General features: G+C 64.1%; 4 pseudogenes; all 4 read right to left on the minus strand.

The window, feature by feature from the left end:
• Positions 1–2,495: 2,495 nt before the first annotated feature.
• Positions 2,496–2,604, minus strand: LOC129148525 (5S ribosomal RNA; annotated as a pseudogene).
• A 2,850-nt stretch (positions 2,605–5,454) lies between these two features.
• LOC129148524 (5S ribosomal RNA) lies at positions 5,455–5,563 on the minus strand (annotated as a pseudogene).
• A 2,831-nt stretch (positions 5,564–8,394) lies between these two features.
• On the minus strand, positions 8,395–8,503 carry LOC129148526 (5S ribosomal RNA; annotated as a pseudogene).
• Positions 8,504–11,342: 2,839 nt separating this feature from the next.
• On the minus strand, positions 11,343–11,451 carry LOC129148523 (5S ribosomal RNA; annotated as a pseudogene).
• Positions 11,452–13,605: the final 2,154 nt, after the last annotated feature.

The following is a 13,605-nucleotide window of genomic DNA, read 5'->3' on the forward strand; positions in this document are numbered from 1 at the left end:
TGGCCGGGCCAATCAGCCCATCAGGCAGACACAGGTCTAACTCGCCTCTCCTGAACGCCGGGACCCTGGTGGCGCGGAAGGGGAAGCCCTGGGGGAAAGCTGAGTCGGAAAACTTGGACAGTTTATGGGGGCTGGGGGGTGTGGGTCCAAAGCCCTGAGGGGGTCTCCGGGGAAGCCTGCCGAAAGGAAAACATATAGGTCACGGAACCTTGCCCACGTGATGTCACTTCCCCGGTCACAGGACAATACAGAACATAGAACTCTGGTCACCGGGCACCCGCATTCCTGAGCCAGGCCCCTGTCACCTCACTTGACTGGAGACCTCGGAGAGAGCAGGGTGTCCTCCCCTGGTCTCCGGATGGTCTCAGGGGGTGTCTTTTGCAAGAGCTCACAGCCAAAGCTGTTCCGCTCAGCGCAGACGGTGGCTCTAGTCTCCCTTCTGACGCCTGCTGTCACTGGGCAGTGTGGAGCCTCAGGGAACCTGTGACAGCCTAGCGCTGGCCCAACCCAGGGAGGCCACAGCTGGGAGCACTTGAGGGCATCACTTCCGTCCTTGCCGCCGTGTACGTGCTTGTGCGTGCGCGTGCGCGAGTTGGAGTGGGAGAAACTGCAGGAGCGCTGGTTTGCTGCGTCTCTCAGGTGCCTATCTGAGGTCATGGCGGGCACAAGAGGAAGTGAGTGCTGGGGACCAAGCTCCCTACCCTCTGGAAATCCTAGGCGTCGCGCGGTCGTTTTATTCCTTCGTGGCTGCAGGTCTGTTCACACAACGCTGGGTACCACCAGAGGAGGGAAAATGACTTTATGGTGGGTTTTCCTGCCGTGGTGAGTGAGACCCAGGCAGTTTTCTATAACGGCCCGGACACCGGGCGCTGCCTATCAGAGCTGCACCCGGGAGAAGGTGAGGAGGTCATGGAGGCTCAGTTGGACTAGTCCAACTTCTTGCCAACCCTGTCCGGGAGCTAGAGACCAGACCCCCGGCAGTCAGAGTGGGCCCAGAGTTGAGGGTGGGTACGGAGGGCGCTGTGCCCACGGGATGAAGATGACCCAGGAGAGGCAGATGTCAGATTCCCACTAGAGTGTATTGCTGTTCCACGTTCACCCATCCACCCACCCATCCATCCATCCATCCATCCATCCATCCATCCATCCATCTTAATCCTCTGCCAGGATATTTTTCCATTGCTTCTTAGGGAGACTGGAAGAGGCCCGGAGAGGCAGAGGGAAAGATGGATGTGAGGGAGACACTTGGATTGGTTGCCTCCCGCAGGCACCCTGAGGGCGCTGGGAGGGATCCAGCCTGCAAGGGAGGTAAGTGGCCTTGACCCCAGTGGAACCCGAGACCCTTCCATCCTCAGGCCTGCGCTCTGTCCACTGAGCCAAACCCGCTGGAGCCTGTTCCCCTAGTCAGGGTAACAGATACACATCCCTCCAAGCCAGGGGTGCCCTCTGTAAGGCGGGAGACACCTTTCCCTGATTGGGGGTGGAGGTCTTGGTGGCAGGGGCGGGGGCGGGGGCGGGGCGGGGGCGGAGGCAGGGGCGGGGCGGGTGTGGGTGTGGGTGTGGGTGTGGGGAGGCTCCTGGGCGTGGGATCCCAGAGTAGACCCAGGGGTGCCCCCCACCCCCAACATCGCCAAGGCCAGGTTGGGAGTGGCCCAGCCACTCTCCTGGGCCCAGGGCGGGTGTTTGGGGGTGGGGAGGCGGGAGTGCTGCAGCGTGGCAGGAAGCGGGGCGGGCATCCTAGTGAGCCACAGGGCCCTGCATTGGCCCGGAGGGAGGCGGGGACGGAAGGGGGCGATCTTGGGCAAGCACAAAGTAACCATGAGAAAAGCCTAGGGCACCCGGCAGGCAGGGAATGCCATCTCCTGAGCTTGCCAAAGATGCGGGGCAGGCGGGCGCCTTCCCTTCCCTTGGGGGTGCGATAGCCTGAAGTGCGGAAGGGGGTGTCCACCGCCAACGGGTAGGACGAAGCCCCCTGGGGATGGCAAAACGCGAGGGTCGGCCCGGGCCCCTGGCGGAGACCGCGGGGTTCCCTTAGCAGTTTGGGGAGCTACCTCCCCGTGGCAGCAGCGGGGGTTCGATCCGTTCCCCCTGTTGTGGGGCGCCTATTGGCCCCCGATCCCCATCCCCATCCCCATCCCCATCCCCATGCCCATCCCCATGCCCATCCCCATCCCCATCCCCATCCCCATCCCCATGCCCATGCCCATCCCCATCCCCATCCCCATCCCCGGAAGAGCGCTGGGGGCTTCCACCTGTGGGGGAGAACCGGACACACACGCCCCTGCGATCCCGAAGCCGAAGCCGGGGAGCTGCGAGGAAGGCGCGAGACCCCTTTTCCTAACTTTGGGCAGGGAAGGAAGGGGGCGCGCGATGGGGGGTGAGGGTTGAATTCCAAGAGTAGCCCCGGGGGACGGGAGGTTCCCCCCCACACACGCCTCCAAAGGGAGGAGGATGGGACAGGCGGAAAAAATCATGAGAATCAAAGCAAAAGCAAAAGCCTACAGCACCCGGTATTCCCAGGCGGTCTCCCATCCAAGTACTAACCAGGCCCGACCCTGCTTAGCTTCCGAGATCAGGCGCGTTCAGGGTGGTATGGCCGTAGACGCGAGAGCCGGCCTAAGGGCGCCTCAAGAGCCCGCGCAGGGCCTCCGGGCCTCCGGGCCCGCCGAGCCCCGGGCCCCCTGGCTGGCCTGGGGCTCAGCCCCCTCCACCCTCCGCCCGCCCGCCCGTGCGCCAGCCCTCTGGCAAGGACCATTCTGCCTGCTGAGCTCTCAGCTGCCTCCAGCCTGGCCGCCCGCCTGCCTGCCTGCCTGCCTCCATGCAGGCCTTCTGAGCTTCCCAGGCAGGCCAAATGCTGGAGGGCGGCTCGCGGGAGCGGTTGCGCTGTGCTGGGTAGCCGGAAGGGGGCGCCCTCCACCACTGGGCTCCCCTGGGGATTCCCCTTCACACCCCCAGGACACGTTGGCTCTCCCGGGCCAATCAGCCCATCAGGCAGACACAGGTCTAACTCGCCTCTCCTGAACGCCGGGACCCTGGTGGCGCGGAAGGGGAAGCCCTGGGGGAAAGCTGAGTCGGAAAACTTGGACAGTTTATGGGGGCTGGGGGGTGTGGGTCCAAAGCCCTGAGGGGGTCTCCGGGGAAGCCTGCCGAAAGGAAAACATATAGGTCACGGAACCTTGCCCACGTGATGTCACTTCCCCGGTCACAGGACAATACAGAACATAGAACTCTGGTCACCGGGCACCCGCATTCCTGAGCCAGGCCCCTGTCACCTCACTTGACTGGAGACCTCGGAGAGAGCAGGGTGTCCTCCCCTGGTCTCCGGATGGTCTCAGGGGGTGTCTTTTGCAAGAGCTCACAGCCAAAGCTGTTCCGCTCAGCGCAGACGGTGGCTCTAGTCTCCCTTCTGACGCCTGCTGTCACTGGGCAGTGTGGAGCCTCAGGGAACCTGTGACAGCCTAGCGCTGGCCCAACCCAGGGAGGCCACAGCTGGGAGCACTTGAGGGCATCACTTCCGTCCTTGCCGCCGTGTACGTGCTTGTGCGTGCGCGTGCGCGAGTTGGAGTGGGAGAAACTGCAGGAGCGCTGGTTTGCTGCCTCTCTCAGGTGCCTATCTGAGGTCATGGCGGGCACAAGAGGAAGTGAGTGCTGGGGACCAAGCTCCCTACCCTCTGGAAATCCTAGGCGTCGCGTGGTCGTTTTATTCCTTCGTGGCTGCAGGTCTGTTCACACAACGCTGGGTACCACCAGAGGAGGGAAAATGACTTTATGGTGGGTTTTCCTGCCGTGGTGAGTGAGACCCAGGCAGTTTTCTATAACGGCCCGGACACCGGGCGCTGCCTATCAGAGCTGCACCCGGGAGAAGGTGAGGAGGTCATGGAGGCTCAGTTGGACTAGTCCAACTTCTTGCCAACCCTGTCCGGGAGCTAGAGACCAGACCCCCGGCAGTCAGAGTGGGCCCAGAGTTGAGGGTGGGTACGGAGGGCGCTGTGCCCACGGGATGAAGATGACCCAGGAGAGGCAGATGTCAGATTCCCACTAGAGTGTATTGCTGTTCCACGTTCACCCATCCACCCACCCACCCATCCATCCATCCATCCATCCATCCATCCATCCATCCATCCATCTTAATCCTCTGCCAGGATATTTTTCCATTGCTTCTTAGGGAGACTGGAAGAGGCCCGGAGAGTCAGAGGGAAACATGGATGTGAGGGAGACACTTGGATTGGTTGCCTCCCGCAGGCACCCTGAGGGCGCTGGGAGGGATCCAGCCTGCAAGGGAGGTAAGTGGCCTTGACCCCAGTGGAACCCGAGACCCTTCCATCCTCAGGCCTGCGCTCTGTCCACTGAGCCAAACCCGCTGGAGCCTGTTCCCCTAGTCAGGGTAACAGACACACATCCCTCCAAGCCAGGGGTGCCCTCTGTAAGGCGGGAGACACCTTTCCCTGATTGGGGGTGGAGGTCTTGGTGGCAGGGGCGGGGGCGGGGGCGGGGGCGGAGGCAGGGGCGGGGCGGGTGTGGGTGTGGGTGTGGGTGTGGGGAGGCTCCTGGGCGTGGGATCCCAGAGTAGACCCAGGGGTGCCCCCCACCCCCAACATCGCCAAGGCCAGGTTGGGAGTGGCCCAGCCACTCTCCTGGGCCCAGGGCGGGTGTTTGGGGGTGGGGAGGCGGGAGTGCTGCAGCGTGGCAGGAAGCGGGGCGGGCATCCTAGTGAGCCACAGGGCCCTGCATTGGCCCGGAGGGAGGCGGGGACGGAAGGGGGCGATCTTGGGCAAGCACAAAGTAACCATGAGAAAAGCCTAGGGCACCCGGCAGGCAGGGAATGCCATCTCCTGAGCTTGCCAAAGATGCGGGGCAGGCGGGCGCCTTCCCTTGGGGGTGCGATAGCCTGATGTGCGGAAGGGGGTGTCCACCGCCAACGGGTAGGACGAAGCCCCCTGGGGATGGCAAAACGCGAGGGTCGGCCCGGGCCCCTGGCGGAGACCGCGGGGTTCCCTTAGCAGTTTGGGGAGCTACCTCCCCGTGGCAGCAGCGGGGGTTCGATCCGTTCCCCCTGTTGTGCGGCGCCTATTGGCCCCCGATCCCCATCCCCATCCCCATCCCCATGCCCATCCCCATTCCCATCCCCATGCCCATCCCCATCCCCATGCCCATCCCCATCCCCATCCCCATCCCCATCCCCATCCCCGGAAGAGCGCTGGGGGCTTCCACCTGTGGGGGAGAACCGGACACACACGCCCCTGCGATCCCGAAGCCGAAGCCAGGGAGCTGCGAGGAAGGCGCGAGACCCCTTTTCCTAACTTTGGGCAGGGAAGGAAGGGGGCGCGCGATGGGGGGTGAGGGTTGAATTCCAAGAGTAGCCCCGGGGGACGGGAGGTTCCCCCCCACACACGCCTCCAAAGGGAGGAGGATGGGGCAGGCGGAAAAAATCATGAGAATCAAAGCAAAAGCAAAAGCCTACAGCACCCGGTATTCCCAGGCGGTCTCCCATCCAAGTACTAACCAGGCCCGACCCTGCTTAGCTTCTGAGATCAGGCGCGTTCAGGGTGGTATGGCCGTAGACGCGAGAGCCGGCCTAAGGGCGCCTCAAGAGCCTGCGCCGGGCCTCCGGGCCTCCGGGCCCGCCGAGCCCCGGGCCCCCTGGCTGGCCTGGGGCTCAGCCCCCTCCACCCTCCGCCCGCCCGCCCGCACGCCCGCCCTCTGGCACGGACCACTCTCCCTGCTGAGCCCTCAGCCGCCTCCCGCCAGCCTGCCTGCCCGCCTGCCTGCACGCCCCCCTTCTGAGCTTCCCAGGCAGGCCAAATGCTGGAGGGCGGCTCGCGGGAGCGGGTGCGCTGTGCTGGGTAGCCGGAAGGGGGCGCCCTCCAACACTGGGCTCCCCTGGGGATTCCCCTTCACACCCCCAGGACACGTTGGCTTGGCCGGGCCAATCAGCCCATCAGGCAGACACAGGTCTAACTCGCCTCTCCTGAACGCCGGGACCCTGGTGGCGCGGAAGGGGAAGCCCTGGGGGAAAGCTGAGTCGGAAAACTTGGACAGTTTATGGGGGCTGGGGGGTGTGGGTCCAAAGCCCTGAGGGGGTCTCCGGGGAAGCCTGCCGAAAGGAAAACATATAGGTCACGGAACCTTGCCCACGTGATGTCACTTCCCCGGTCACAGGACAATACAGAACATAGAACTCTGGTCACCGGGCACCCGCATTCCTGAGCCAGGCCCCTGTCACCTCACTTGACTGGAGACCTCGGAGAGAGCAGGGTGTCCTCCCCTGGTCTCCGGATGGTCTCAGGGGGTGTCTTTTGCAAGAGCTCACAGCCAAAGCTGTTCCGCTCAGCGCAGACGGTGGCTCTAGTCTCCCTTCTGACGCCTGCTGTCACTGGGCAGTGTGGAGCCTCAGGGAACCTGTGACAGCCTAGCGCTGGCCCAACCCAGGGAGGCCACAGCTGGGAGCACTTGAGGGCATCACTTCCGTCCTTGCCGCCGTGTACGTGCTTGTGCGTGCGCGTGCGCGAGTTGGAGTGGGAGAAACTGCAGGAGCGCTGGTTTGCTGCGTCTCTCAGGTGCCTATCTGAGGTCATGGCGGGCACAAGAGGAAGTGAGTGCTGGGGACCAAGCTCCCTACCCTCTGGAAATCCTAGGCGTCGCGCGGTCGTTTTATTCCTTCGTGGCTGCAGGTCTGTTCACACAACGCTGGGTACCACCAGAGGAGGGAAAATGACTTTATGGTGGGTTTTCCTGCCGTGGTGAGTGAGACCCAGGCAGTTTTCTATAACGGCCCGGACACCGGGCGCTGCCTATCAGAGCTGCACCCGGGAGAAGGTGAGGAGGTCATGGAGGCTCAGTTGGACTAGTCCAACTTCTTGCCAACCCTGTCCGGGAGCTAGAGACCAGACCCCCCGGCAGTCAGAGTGGGCCCAGAGTTGAGGGTGGGTACGGAGGGCGCTGTGCCCACGGGATGAAGATGACCCAGGAGAGGCAGATGTCAGATTCCCACTAGAGTGTATTGCTGTTCCACGTTCACCCATCCACCCATCCATCCATCCATCCATCCATCCATCCATCCATCCATCTTAATCCTCTGCCAGGATATTTTTCCATTGCTTCTTAGGGAGACTGGAAGAGGCCCGGAGAGGCAGAGGGAAAGATGGATGTGAGGGAGACACTTGGATTGGTTGCCTCCCGCAGGCACCCTGAGGGCGCTGGGAGGGATCCAGCCTGCAAGGGAGGTAAGTGGCCTTGACCCCAGTGGAACCCGAGACCCTTCCATCCTCAGGCCTGCGCTCTGTCCACTGAGCCAAACCCGCTGGAGCCTGTTCCCCTAGTCAGGGTAACAGACACACATCCCTCCAAGCCAGGGGTGCCCTCTGTAAGGCGGGAGACACCTTTCCCTGATTGGGGGTGGAGGTCTTGGTGGCAGGGGCGGGGGCGGGGGCGGGGGCGGAGGCAGGGGCGGGGCGGGTGTGGGTGTGGGTGTGGGTGTGGGGAGGCTCCTGGGCGTGGGATCCCAGAGTAGACCCAGGGGTGCCCCCCACCCCCAACATCGCCAAGGCCAGGTTGGGAGTGGCCCAGCCACTCTCCTGGGCCCAGGGCGGGTGTTTGGGGGTGGGGAGGCGGGAGTGCTGCAGCGTGGCAGGAAGCGGGGCGGGCATCCTAGTGAGCCACAGGGCCCTGCATTGGCCCGGAGGGAGGCGGGGACGGAAGGGGGCGATCTTGGGCAAGCACAAAGTAACCATGAGAAAAGCCTAGGGCACCCGGCAGGCAGGGAATGCCATCTCCTGAGCTTGCCAAAGATGCGGGGCAGGCGGGCGCCTTCCCTTGGGGGTGCGATAGCCTGATGTGCGGAAGGGGGTGTCCACCGCCAACGGGTAGGACGAAGCCCCCTGGGGATGGCAAAACGCGAGGGTCGGCCCGGGCCCCTGGCGGAGACCGCGGGGTTCCCTTAGCAGTTTGGGGAGCTACCTCCCCGTGGCAGCAGCGGGGGTTCGATCCGTTCCCCCTGTTGTGCGGCGCCTATTGGCCCCCGATCCCCATCCCCATCCCCATCCCCATGCCCATCCCCATGCCCATCCCCATGCCCATCCCCATCCCCATGCCCATCCCCATGCCCATCCCCATCCCCATCCCCATCCCCGGAAGAGCGCTGGGGGCTTCCACCTGTGGGGGAGAACCGGACACACACGCCCCTGCGATCCCGAAGCCGAAGCCAGGGAGCTGCGAGGAAGGCGCGAGACCCCTTTTCCTAACTTTGGGCAGGGAAGGAAGGGGGCGCGCGATGGGGGGTGAGGGTTGAATTCCAAGAGTAGCCCCGGGGGACGGGAGGTTCCCCCCCACACACGCCTCCAAAGGGAGGAGGATGGGGCAGGCGGAAAAAATCATGAGAATCAAAGCAAAAGCAAAAGCCTACAGCACCCGGTATTCCCAGGCGGTCTCCCATCCAAGTACTAACCAGGCCCGACCCTGCTTAGCTTCCGAGATCAGGCGCGTTCAGGGTGGTATGGCCGTAGACGCGAGAGCCGGCCTAAGGGCGCCTCAAGAGCCCGCGCCGGGCCTCCGGGCCTCCGGGCCCGCCGAGCCCCGGGCCCCCTGGCTGGCCTGGGGCTCAGCCCCCTCCACCCTCCGCCCGCCCGCCCGCGCGCCCGCCCTCTGGCACGGACCACTCTCCCTGCTGAGCCCTCAGCCGCCTCCCGCCAGCCTGCCTGCCCGCCTGCCTGCACGCCCCCCTTCTGAGCTTCCCAGGCAGGCCAAATGCTGGAGGGCGGCTCGCGGGAGCGGGTGCGCTGTGCTGGGTAGCCGGAAGGGGGCGCCCTCCAACACTGGGCTCCCCTGGGGATTCCCCTTCACACCCCCAGGACACGTTGGCTTGGCCGGGCCAATCAGCCCATCAGGCAGACACAGGTCTAACTCGCCTCTCCTGAACGCCGGGACCATGGTGGCGCGGAAGGGGAAGCCCTGGGGGAAAGCTGAGTCGGAAAACTTGGACAGTTTATGGGGGCTGGGGGGTGTGGGTCCAAAGCCCTGAGGGGGTCTCTGGGGAAGCCTGCCGAAAGGAAAACATATAGGTCACGGAACCTTGCCCACGTGATGTCACTTCCCCGGTCACAGGACAATACAGAACATAGAACTCTGGTCACCGGGCACCCGCATTCCTGAGCCAGGCCCCTGTCACCTCACTTGACTGGAGACCTCGGAGAGAGCAGGGTGTCCTCCCCTGGTCTCCGGATGGTCTCAGGGGGTGTCTTTTGCAAGAGCTCACAGCCAAAGCTGTTCCGCTCAGCGCAGACGGTGGCTCTAGTCTCCCTTCTGACGCCTGCTGTCACTGGGCAGTGTGGAGCCTCAGGGAACCTGTGACAGCCTAGCGCTGGCCCAACCCAGGGAGGCCACAGCTGGGAGCACTTGAGGGCATCACTTCCGTCCTTGCCGCCGTGTACGTGCTTGTGCGTGCGCGTGCGCGAGTTGGAGTGGGAGAAACTGCAGGAGCGCTGGTTTGCTGCGTCTCTCAGGTGCCTATCTGAGGTCATGGCGGGCACAAGAGGAAGTGAGTGCTGGGGACCAAGCTCCCTACCCTCTGGAAATCCTAGGCGTCGCGCGGTCGTTTTATTCCTTCGTGGCTGCAGGTCTGTTCACACAACGCTGGGTACCACCAGAGGAGGGAAAATGACTTTATGGTGGGTTTTCCTGCCGTGGTGAGTGAGACCCAGGCAGTTTTCTATAACGGCCCGGACACCGGGCGCTGCCTATCAGAGCTGCACCCGGGAGAAGGTGAGGAGGTCATGGAGGCTCAGTTGGACTAGTCCAACTTCTTGCCAACCCTGTCCGGGAGCTAGAGACCAGACCCCCCGGCAGTCAGAGTGGGCCCAGAGTTGAGGGTGGGTACGGAGGGCGCTGTGCCCACGGGATGAAGATGACCCAGGAGAGGCAGATGTCAGATTCCCACTAGAGTGTATTGCTGTTCCACGTTCACCCATCCACCCATCCATCCATCCATCCATCCATCCATCCATCCATCCATCCATCCATCTTAATCCTCTGCCAGGATATTTTTCCATTGCTTCTTAGGGAGACTGGAAGAGGCCCGGAGAGGCAGAGGGAAAGATGGATGTGAGGGAGACACTTGGATTGGTTGCCTCCCGCAGGCACCCTGAGGGCGCTGGGAGGGATCCAGCCTGCAAGGGAGGTAAGTGGCCTTGACCCCAGTGGAACCCGAGACCCTTCCATCCTCAGGCCTGCGCTCTGTCCACTGAGCCAAACCCGCTGGAGCCTGTTCCCCTAGTCAGGGTAACAGACACACATCCCTCCAAGCCAGGGGTGCCCTCTGTAAGGCGGGAGACACCTTTCCCTGATTGGGGGTGGAGGTCTTGGTGGCAGGGGCGGGGGCGGGGGCGGGGGCGGAGGCAGGGGCGGGGCGGGTGTGGGTGTGGGTGTGGGTGTGGGGAGGCTCCTGGGCGTGGGATCCCAGAGTAGACCCAGGGGTGCCCCCCACCCCCAACATCGCCAAGGCCAGGTTGGGAGTGGCCCAGCCACTCTCCTGGGCCCAGGGCGGGTGTTTGGGGGTGGGGAGGCGGGAGTGCTGCAGCGTGGCAGGAAGCGGGGCGGGCATCCTAGTGAGCCACAGGGCCCTGCATTGGCCCGGAGGGAGGCGGGGACGGAAGGGGGCGATCTTGGGCAAGCACAAAGTAACCATGAGAAAAGCCTAGGGCACCCGGCAGGCAGGGAATGCCATCTCCTGAGCTTGCCAAAGATGCGGGGCAGGCGGGCGCCTTCCCTTGGGGGTGCGATAGCCTGATGTGCGGAAGGGGGTGTCCACCGCCAACGGGTAGGACGAAGCCCCCTGGGGATGGCAAAACGCGAGGGTCGGCCCGGGCCCCTGGCGGAGACCGCGGGGTTCCCTTAGCAGTTTGGGGAGCTACCTCCCCGTGGCAGCAGCGGGGGTTCGATCCGTTCCCCCTGTTGTGGGGCGCCTATTGGCCCCCGATCCCCATCCCCATCCCCATCCCCATGCCCATCCCCATTCCCATCCCCATGCCCATCCCCATCCCCATGCCCATCCCCATCCCCATCCCCATCCCCATCCCCATCCCCGGAAGAGCGCTGGGGGCTTCCACCTGTGGGGGAGAACCGGACACACACGCCCCTGCGATCCCGAAGCCGAAGCCGGGGAGCTGCGAGGAAGGCGCGAGACCCCTTTTCCTAACTTTGGGCAGGGAAGGAAGGGGGCGCGCGATGGGGGGTGAGGGTTGAATTCCAAGAGTAGCCCCGGGGGACGGGAGGTTCCCCCCCACACACGCCTCCAAAGGGAGGAGGATGGGGCAGGCGGAAAAAATCATGAGAATCAAAGCAAAAGCAAAAGCCTACAGCAGCCGGTATTCCCAGGCGGTCTCCCATCCAAGTACTAACCAGGCCCGACCCTGCTTAGCTTCTGAGATCAGGCGCGTTCAGGGTGGTATGGCCGTAGACGCGAGAGCCGGCCTAAGGGCGCCTCAAGAGCCTGCGCCGGGCCTCCGGGCCTCCGGGCCCGCCGAGCCCCGGGCCCCCTGGCTGGCCTGGGGCTCAGCCCCCTCCACCCTCCGCCCGCCCGCCCGCACGCCCGCCCTCTGGCACGGACCACTCTCCCTGCTGAGCCCTCAGCCGCCTCCCGCCAGCCTGCCTGCCCGCCTGCCTGCACGCCCCCCTTCTGAGCTTCCCAGGCAGGCCAAATGCTGGAGGGCGGCTCGCGGGAGCGGGTGCGCTGTGCTGGGTAGCCGGAAGGGGGCGCCCTCCAACACTGGGCTCCCCTGGGGATTCCCCTTCACACCCCCAGGACACGTTGGCTTGGCCGGGCCAATCAGCCCATCAGGCAGACACAGGTCTAACTCGCCTCTCCTGAACGCCGGGACCCTGGTGGCGCGGAAGGGGAAGCCCTGGGGGAAAGCTGAGTCGGAAAACTTGGACAGTTTATGGGGGCTGGGGGGTGTGGGTCCAAAGCCCTGAGGGGGTCTCCGGGGAAGCCTGCCGAAAGGAAAACATATAGGTCACGGAACCTTGCCCACGTGATGTCACTTCCCCGGTCACAGGACAATACAGAACATAGAACTCTGGTCACCGGGCACCCGCATTCCTGAGCCAGGCCCCTGTCACCTCACTTGACTGGAGACCTCGGAGAGAGCAGGGTGTCCTCCCCTGGTCTCCGGATGGTCTCAGGGGGTGTCTTTTGCAAGAGCTCACAGCCAAAGCTGTTCCGCTCAGCGCAGACGGTGGCTCTAGTCTCCCTTCTGACGCCTGCTGTCACTGGGCAGTGTGGAGCCTCAGGGAACCTGTGACAGCCTAGCGCTGGCCCAACCCAGGGAGGCCACAGCTGGGAGCACTTGAGGGCATCACTTCCGTCCTTGCCGCCGTGTACGTGCTTGTGCGTGCGCGTGCGCGAGTTGGAGTGGGAGAAACTGCAGGAGCGCTGGTTTGCTGCCTCTCTCAGGTGCCTATCTGAGGTCATGGCGGGCACAAGAGGAAGTGAGTGCTGGGGACCAAGCTCCCTACCCTCTGGAAATCCTAGGCGTCGCGCGGTCGTTTTATTCCTTCGTGGCTGCAGGTCTGTTCACACAACGCTGGGTACCACCAGAGGAGGGAAAATGACTTTATGGTGGGTTTTCCTGCCGTGGTGAGTGAGACCCAGGCAGTTTTCTATAACGGCCCGGACACCGGGCGCTGCCTATCAGAGCTGCACCCGGGAGAAGGTGAGGAGGTCATGGAGGCTCAGTTGGACTAGTCCAACTTCTTGCCAACCCTGTCCGGGAGCTAGAGACCAGACCCCCCGGCAGTCAGAGTGGGCCCAGAGTTGAGGGTGGGTACGGAGGGCGCTGTGCCCACGGGATGAAGATGACCCAGGAGAGGCAGATGTCAGATTCCCACTAGAGTGTATTGCTGTTCCACGTTCACCCATCCACCCATCCATCCATCCATCCATCCATCCATCCATCCATCCATCCATCTTAATCCTCTGCCAGGATATTTTTCCATTGCTTCTTAGGGAGACTGGAAGAGGCCCGGAGAGGCAGAGGGAAAGATGGATGTGAGGGAGACACTTGGATTGGTTGCCTCCCGCAGGCACCCTGAGGGCGCTGGGAGGGATCCAGCCTGCAAGGGAGGTAAGTGGCCTTGACCCCAGTGGAACCCGAGACCCTTCCATCCTCAGGCCTGCGCTCTGTCCACTGAGCCAAACCCGCTGGAGCCTGTTCCCCTAGTCAGGGTAACAGACACACATCCCTCCAAGCCAGGGGTGCCCTCTGTAAGGCGGGAGACACCTTTCCCTGATTGGGGGTGGAGGTCTTGGTGGCAGGGGCGGGGGCGGGGGCGGGGGCGGAGGCAGGGGCGGGGCGGGTGTGGGTGTGGGTGTGGGTGTGGGGAGGCTCCTGGGCGTGGGATCCCAGAGTAGACCCAGGGGTGCCCCCCACCCCCAACATCGCCAAGGCCAGGTTGGGAGTGGCCCAGCCACTCTCCTGGGCCCAGGGCGGGTGTTTGGGGGTGGGGAGGCGGGAGTGCTGCAGCGTGGCAGGAAGCGGGGCGGGCATCCTAGTGAGCCACAGGGCCCTGCATTGGCCCGGAGGGAGGCGGGGACGGAAGGGGGCGATCTTGGGC

This window comes from Eptesicus fuscus, unplaced genomic scaffold, assembly GCF_027574615.1.
Source record: "Eptesicus fuscus isolate TK198812 unplaced genomic scaffold, DD_ASM_mEF_20220401 scaffold_80, whole genome shotgun sequence".
NCBI lineage: Eukaryota > Metazoa > Chordata > Mammalia > Chiroptera > Vespertilionidae > Eptesicus > Eptesicus fuscus.